Raw genomic sequence first — 7,304 nt, forward strand, 5'->3', positions numbered from 1 at the left:
GGCCATGGGAGAAGACAGAGGCAGTGGTGGAAGAGCATAATATTTTATAGGATAGACCCTGAAGCCTGAAGACAGAGCCCTGGAGAGCTCCCATGTGTGAAGCCTGGGAAGGATGTCAAGAGGATGTTGGAGGCTCAGGTTTCTGAGGAGGAGAAGATTCTAAGGGTCATAATCAGCAATAATGATATTGAGCACTTGTCACATGGGCAACACTCAACAACATGCATTATCTCATGTAGTCCTCACAACAACCAATAAGGCCGGTGCTTCTTGTAGTCCCATTTTATAGGTGATGAAACTGAGGCTTACAGAGAGCATGTGGCTGGCCTGAGCTTGCACAGCTGGGGAGTGGCTGAGCCAGGATTTGAAGCAAGGCTGTGTGCTTCTGGCCAACTCACCCTTCTACCCCTTGCTGAAGGGAATGAGTGATGTCATCTGCACTGTGGAGGTGTTGAGGGGATGTAACTGAATTGGGCACTGAGGACCACAAGGAAGCAAGGAGGCAAGGAGTATAATTTAAAGCGACTGGGGGTGGGGTGAATAGAAGCCTGATTGCAGTGAGCAGGTGTGGAGGAAGTGGGCGAAGGAAATGAAGATCGATATGGTAAATTCTGCAGTAATTTACTGCGTTGTCAAGCGAGGCTTTCTTTAGGAAGCGAAGATTGTGTCAGGGTGCAGGTCAAGGGGCAGAAGCCACATGGAGAGAAGGTCAGTGTTTGAAGGAGAAGTTGACTGATACAGTAAAGGGCGAGGGACTTCAGCCCGGATGAGGGGCTGCCCAGATGGAGGAATTAACCTTGGCAGGAAGAAAGAGAAGTGAACGCATACCGAGCGCAGACTGGTGCCCTCAGTACCAGTCTTGGCACTCCTCCATTCTTTATCTCATTTATTTATTTATCTGAAATATAAATGATCTCATTTCACAGATAAGGAAATTTGGAATCAGAAAAGGTGCCTGGCCTCCCAAATCCACACAGCCAGAAAGTGACCAGGCAGGAGGCAGACCCATGCCTGTTGACTCCAAAGCCTGTGTGATTTCTTCCTTGACGTGCTGCCATTTACTGCTGGGGAAGTGGGAAGCAGGGGGAGGGGGAATGACCCAAGGATGTGGGAGGTGGAAGGGACAGGGAAGCTAGGAATTTCATCATTTGCTGAGAGAGACAGGGAAGGGGGGAAGAGAGAGGGTCTTCAATAGCTGGGGTGGGGAACTCAGCAGGGAGCGGGGTGGGGCAGGCTCCCTGGAGGGAGCGGGGTGGGGCAGGAGGGAGTGGGGTGGGGCAGGCAGCGCCCAAGGCCTAGCTGACCGGGGGCTCATGGGGCCCAGTTTCTGCCTAACAAAAGGGCTCAGAGCCCCAGCCAGGAACTGGGGGCCTCAGACTCAGAGGTACAGGGGAGGGGCCGGGACATTGCCTCCATTAGGAATTACAGAGTCTCACTTGTCCCTTCTCCTATTTTGGCCAGGGTGTTTCTGTGTTTGTGAGTTTAAGTGTGTGACTGTGTGAGTATATGTAAAGTGGGAATATGTATGAGTGTATATATGAGTGTGTGTTACTTTATGTGTGAGAGAGAATGTATTATGTGTTGTGTGTGAGTATATGTAATTGGTGTGTATGTGTGTGTGATTGGGAGTACATGTAAGTGTGTGTGACTTTGTGTGTATCTGTGTGAGTGTATGCGTGGCTGTGTTATACATGTGAGATGTGTGTGAATATGTGTGAGAGTGTACATGTGTCTGTGAGTGTCCGTGAGTGTGCCTGGGTGGTTGTGTGTGTGTGGGTGTGACAGTGTGAGTATATGTAAGGGGGTGTGTGAGTGCATGCACTTGGCAAATGGGAAAAGAGAAGCTTCCCTGGGCCAGCAGCTGGAATGCAAATGCAACCCTCTGAAATAAATCAACTGTTTGCACCATGGGCCACAGAGTCAGGCTGGCCTTGAGCATTTAACAGGCTTCCAGAGGCTCTCAGGCTCTGCTCCCCATGGCCTGGTGCTCAGGGTCACCCCTTAGCATGGCCCCAGCCCCCTGGGCACAAAGACATCTCTGTGCAGGACTGAAGGGGCACCTTTAGGTGGGAGCGAACTCTCATAGAATACATAGATGCCTGCCAATCACAGTTGGGACTCTTCAGTGGGGTCTCCTGGCCCAAAGTGTACCTGTTTGCTGCATGTCTGAGTCTGCATAGGAAATCCTGGTGCTCAAAGAGTTATAACCTCATTTTTTTTTTTTTTTTTTTTTTGGTTGATGAAGTACAAGTGGCAGGGGTTGAATTAGAGAGAGAGAGGGGCACGGGGTGTAAACAAGAGTTTTCTTGTTTACCTATATAATGGATGTACTTCACTCATTCATCTATTCATTCATTCACTCTACAGACTTTATCGAACCCATATAATGGGCCAGGGACTATGCTAGATGCTGGGAATAAAGCAGGGAACATTCAGAAGCCATCCCTGCTTCACGATATGAGGCTCAGGAAAGGCACACACACTCTCCTCTCCACATTTGTGTGTAGGAGAGGAGAGGTGCGCTTGGACCTCATAACAGGGCTCTAACTTAGCCCTGGGGGTTGGTGGGGGAGCAGTGATGTAGGTGACAAGGGCTTTCAAAGAAGAAGCACTTTTTGGGAGTGAGAACCACCTTTGTGCTCTCCAATGTGCCCCTGCCCGTGTAAGACACCCTGCCTTTGGGAGGCCATGCCCACAGGGAAAAAGCCCTGATGCCCCTGCCCCCTTACCTCTCAGGAGCAGAGCTGCAATGAGCCTCCATCTCAGGATGAGGCAACAGGCCAACACCAACCCAGGACCCCAGTCTCACCTCTTGTAACTCCAGCCCACAGGCAGTGACCTTTGACTCATTCATGCCCCTGGGATTTGAGGATTCCAATTGTGTTATGCCACCTCCTTGCACTGATCCACCCACTCTGTGGCTGGATTCAAAGCTGAGTCTATCTTGCTTTCACAGATCCCAAGATGAACTTTCCATCACCTATTCACTAAGGTTTTGAAAGCCACCAATATTGAGTCTACGGCCACACCACCCTGAACACACCCGATCTCATCCAAAAGCCACCAATCTTGAGATCTTAGTATGTAATGACACTGTGTTAAACCCCTTATATACATTATTCATTCATTAATTCGACTGATTTCTATAAAGCACCGACTATGTGCTAGGCAGGGTTCTAGACACTGAGAATACAGTAGTGAACAAAGCACACAATATTTTTACCCTAATTTAGTGAGGAGACCCATGATACAAAAAGGAGACAATGAACATATAACATAGTATCAGATAGTGATAAGTGACATTTGTCTCATTTAATACATACTCCATCTTTAAAAAGTAGGTGGTTTTATACCCATTTTATAGAAATAGAAACTGAGACTTGAGGCTCTTCACTATCACATAGTCAAGCCACTGTCAAAGAATAAAACGTTGCTTTCATTTACTCTTCTCTCCTCTCTCTTTTCTTCCTACCATCCCTGCTTTAGAAAAGGTGGGAGGGGAATGCTAAGAGTACAGAATCTGAGGGCTGGAGGGGCAATGCCCTGAAGCCACCCTGGCCATTCTCCTGTCCCCGGGTGGGGCTGCCCTCACACTTAGACAGAAACCATCTCTTCTGATTCTTAATGAGAATGTCATGGCAAACCCAATCAATAAGAGGTTCTCTGACACTAGAACTTCTTTTATTTTTTCTCCCCACCTCTTGTGCTGACAAATGCATTAATGTAAAAACAGAAAAGAAAACCAAGCAATTTGTCACAGTAATATCTTCCCTCCTGGCCTTCATAATGAATTGCAGTGGTTAATCAGTCACTCCCTTAACTCTTCTGTGGAGGCTTCCTTTTTAATGGGCCCCCAGACTGGATCCTTGAATTTGCTGTTTCCACAGACTGTGCACACGCATTATGTGTGGACTCAAGTGCTCCATAAGGGGAAGAAAAATTACATTTCTAAGTGTATGTTTTGGGCACTATGCTGATTCCTTTGGATGCATTATCTCATCTTCTCCCAATCATCCTTCATGGGTGATCTTACAGGGCTGAAGAAAGATGACGTTTGTAGGCTGAGGTGACACAGCTTGTCAGAAGCAGAGTTGCAATGTGAACCTAAGTTTATATTTCCAAAGCTTCAACATGAATCATCTGCATCCTAGTTAATATGATAACCCTGGTTCCTATCAATCAATTCATGTCCTTACCAGATGTTTACAAGCTTGTTCTCAAGGGCATAAAAATGCTTTGATGTTCTCTAAATCCCCTAACCTTAATTCCTATCATGTGGCTTTGTCTTTAGGATGGGAGCATAACAACTCATCTTGCAACTCATTTAAAACACAGACTTCATAAGCTCACAGAGATCCTCAAGCTTACCTGAGTCCTCATGCTGAAAAGGCTCACACATTCTCCTGAACAGGAGGTGGCAAGAAAATGTTAAAGACTTTTAAAAATTCAACCATATCACATAAATTAATTTATCAAGATGCTGCTGCTATTGGCTTATGATATTGATCAGTGCTATAGAAACTAGCAAGTGCTTTAAAAAAATTGATGAAAATTTATGTTCAGCACTTTCATTACTCGTCCTCAATAACACAGTTGCCAAAGTGATTTGAAGAAGACTCAAGAATTGAGTATATTCATGTTCAATTAGGTTAAATATTTCCCTTGTATTCACTACTCATTTGCACAGCAATCCAATCCAAAGGAACCAAAATGAACTGTTGCACATACCCAATTAATGTTGTTTTAATTCCGAGACAAATAGGATCACAGTGAATTTCAACAAACTGTCCAAATTCTTTTATTTGAGTGTGCTAGGATGACTGGTGTGTGGAATTAGTTGGCTGTGGGCTGGAGCTTAGCAATTGTTTATCAGGCAAAAGTTCTGGTTATCATAGTGCTTGCTGTTACAGGATGGGACCTGGGTGTCACATTTTCTGTACTTATGAAGAACCAGAGCAACACCAATAGGTGCCGGCTATAGACAGAACATGGGCTAACTTGGAACCTGTGTTTTTAAAATGTCCATCTCTACTACGTCTAAAAATCGGCAAAAACAACATCATCTTATTTTTGCATGACCCATCCATGCCTAGGAGCTCATGCTTGTTTCCACAAAATTGATTGTCGGGATATTGTAGAAGGAATTAAAATCATAGAGAAAGAACTGGACTCCTCGATCTTTGAGGTTCCTTGCAACTCTAAAACTCTGGGATGGCCTAAGATCTCAATGGTTTGCCTGGATAGGAAGACATGACCAAGTTACTGACATAAGTACAGGATTACCTATAATGATGTATCCATTCAGCAGTTACATACTATTTACTGGGTTAGGCACTGAAGAAACAGAGATGAAATAACTTAGCTGATCCATGCCTCCTGGAGCTCTCTACCCAGTGAAAGAGATTATTGTGATACCTCCAGGAGAGTGTCTTATCATTGCCTACTTTCCTCTCTGTATTGCCTGCTAGAATATAAGCCGCCTGAGAGAAAAGATTATATTCTAGTCTCCAATCTATCCCCAAAACTCAGCATAGAGCTTGGCACCTAAAATACATTTAAACAATGTCAGTTGGATGAATACATTATTGGATGAATGACATTGTAGAGATATGATTAGAATACTGCAGGAATTTAGAGGAAAAGATTGCAAATGGAAAGGAGTTCATGGAAGACACACTTCAAGTCAGTAAATGCTATGTGAGAGTTACTACATGCCAGGCACTGAGGTATTTAGACACAACAGCAAGCATGCCATAGCTTCTCCTCTTGAGGGGCTTTTGGTTCACTCGAGTGATAGACACAAGTGACCAGACAATTGCAATGCAGCATAGCGTATGGGGCATATGAGTCAGAGCATTATACCTAGGAAACTCACAGGAGGCTTACTTAGCCCAGTGATATGGTTTGTCTCTGTGTTCCCACCCAAATCTTATGTCGAATTATAATTCCCAGTGTTGGAGGAGGGGACTGGTGGGACGGACTGAATTGAATCATGGGGACGGACTTCACCCTTGTTGTTCTTATGATAGAGTTTTCATGAGATCCGGTTGTTCGAAAGTATGTAGGACCTGCCCTTTCTCTCTCTCCTTCTCTGGCCGTGTGAATATATGTGCCTGCTTCCCTTTCCATCATGACTGTAAGTTTCCTGAGGCCTCCCCAGAAACAGACGCCTCTACAGCCTGCAGGACCGTGAGCTGATTAAACCTCTTTTCTTTATAAATTATCCAGTTTTAGGTATTTCTTTATAGCAGGGTGAGAATGGAATAATACACCCAGTACTGAGGGATTCAGAGTGATGTCCTTTCCTGAGGGACAGAACATAGGGGCCTTGAAAATCCAAGGCACATGCTTGGTGGCAGCATGGTGTCTGTATGGAAAAGTAGTAGAGAATCAGGCTGTGAAGACAGGTTTGGGGTTATTAGAAGAAGGGCTTGTATGTCAGGCCAATGAGTTGGAGTGTCATCACTAGGTGATGGGGAGCACTTGATGATTGTTGAGTGAGAGTGTCATCACATGAGCACTGTAGTGGGAGAGAATGACTGGGATGCTATTGCCTGGAGAAAATATATTAAGTGCCTGGTCCTGTGTGATTTCAAATTATAACACCACCTACATTTATGGAGCACTTCCACAAAATCACAGAACCATAGACTCATGTGCTTGGAAGAAACCTCTGGTCCGGTATGCTGTTTAAGGCCTGCAGCTGTTGCTTTATTCTCCTTGACAGACTCCTATGCAAGGGTTTGTTTCCCTTCTGTTTGTGCATTACCAATAAGAAAGAATGCATTCCCCAAGAAGTTCATTTCATTCTCAACCACCCTGAATGCTAGAAAGTTCTTTCTTATATTGAATCAGAATCTGTGTTCCATAATATGGACATAATTTTCTCCAGAACAAGTCCCCTAGCTGACAAATGAGACAGATAACTATCCCTCGGGGAAATGGATGTGGGGTCTTGCGATGGTCAATTTTATGTGTCAGCTTGACAGGGTCATGGGGTGCCCTGACATTTGGTCACACATTATTCTGGGTGTGTCTGTGAGGGTGTTTCTGGGTGAGATTAACATTGGAATCTGCAGACTGAGCAAAGCAGACGCCTCCCTCTAACGTGGGTGGCCCTCATCCAATCAGTTGAGGGCCTGAATGGAACAAAAGGCTGATCCTCCCATGAGGAGGAGGGAATCCTCCTGCCCAGCTGCCTCGAACTCAGACATTGGCCTTCTCCTGCCTTCAGACTCAGACTGAAACACATTCTCTTCTCGGGTTTGGAGCCTGCCACCTTTTTTTTTTTTTTTTTTTTGAGA

Source organism: Gorilla gorilla, chromosome 16, assembly GCF_029281585.2.
Source record: "Gorilla gorilla gorilla isolate KB3781 chromosome 16, NHGRI_mGorGor1-v2.1_pri, whole genome shotgun sequence".
NCBI lineage: Eukaryota > Metazoa > Chordata > Mammalia > Primates > Hominidae > Gorilla > Gorilla gorilla.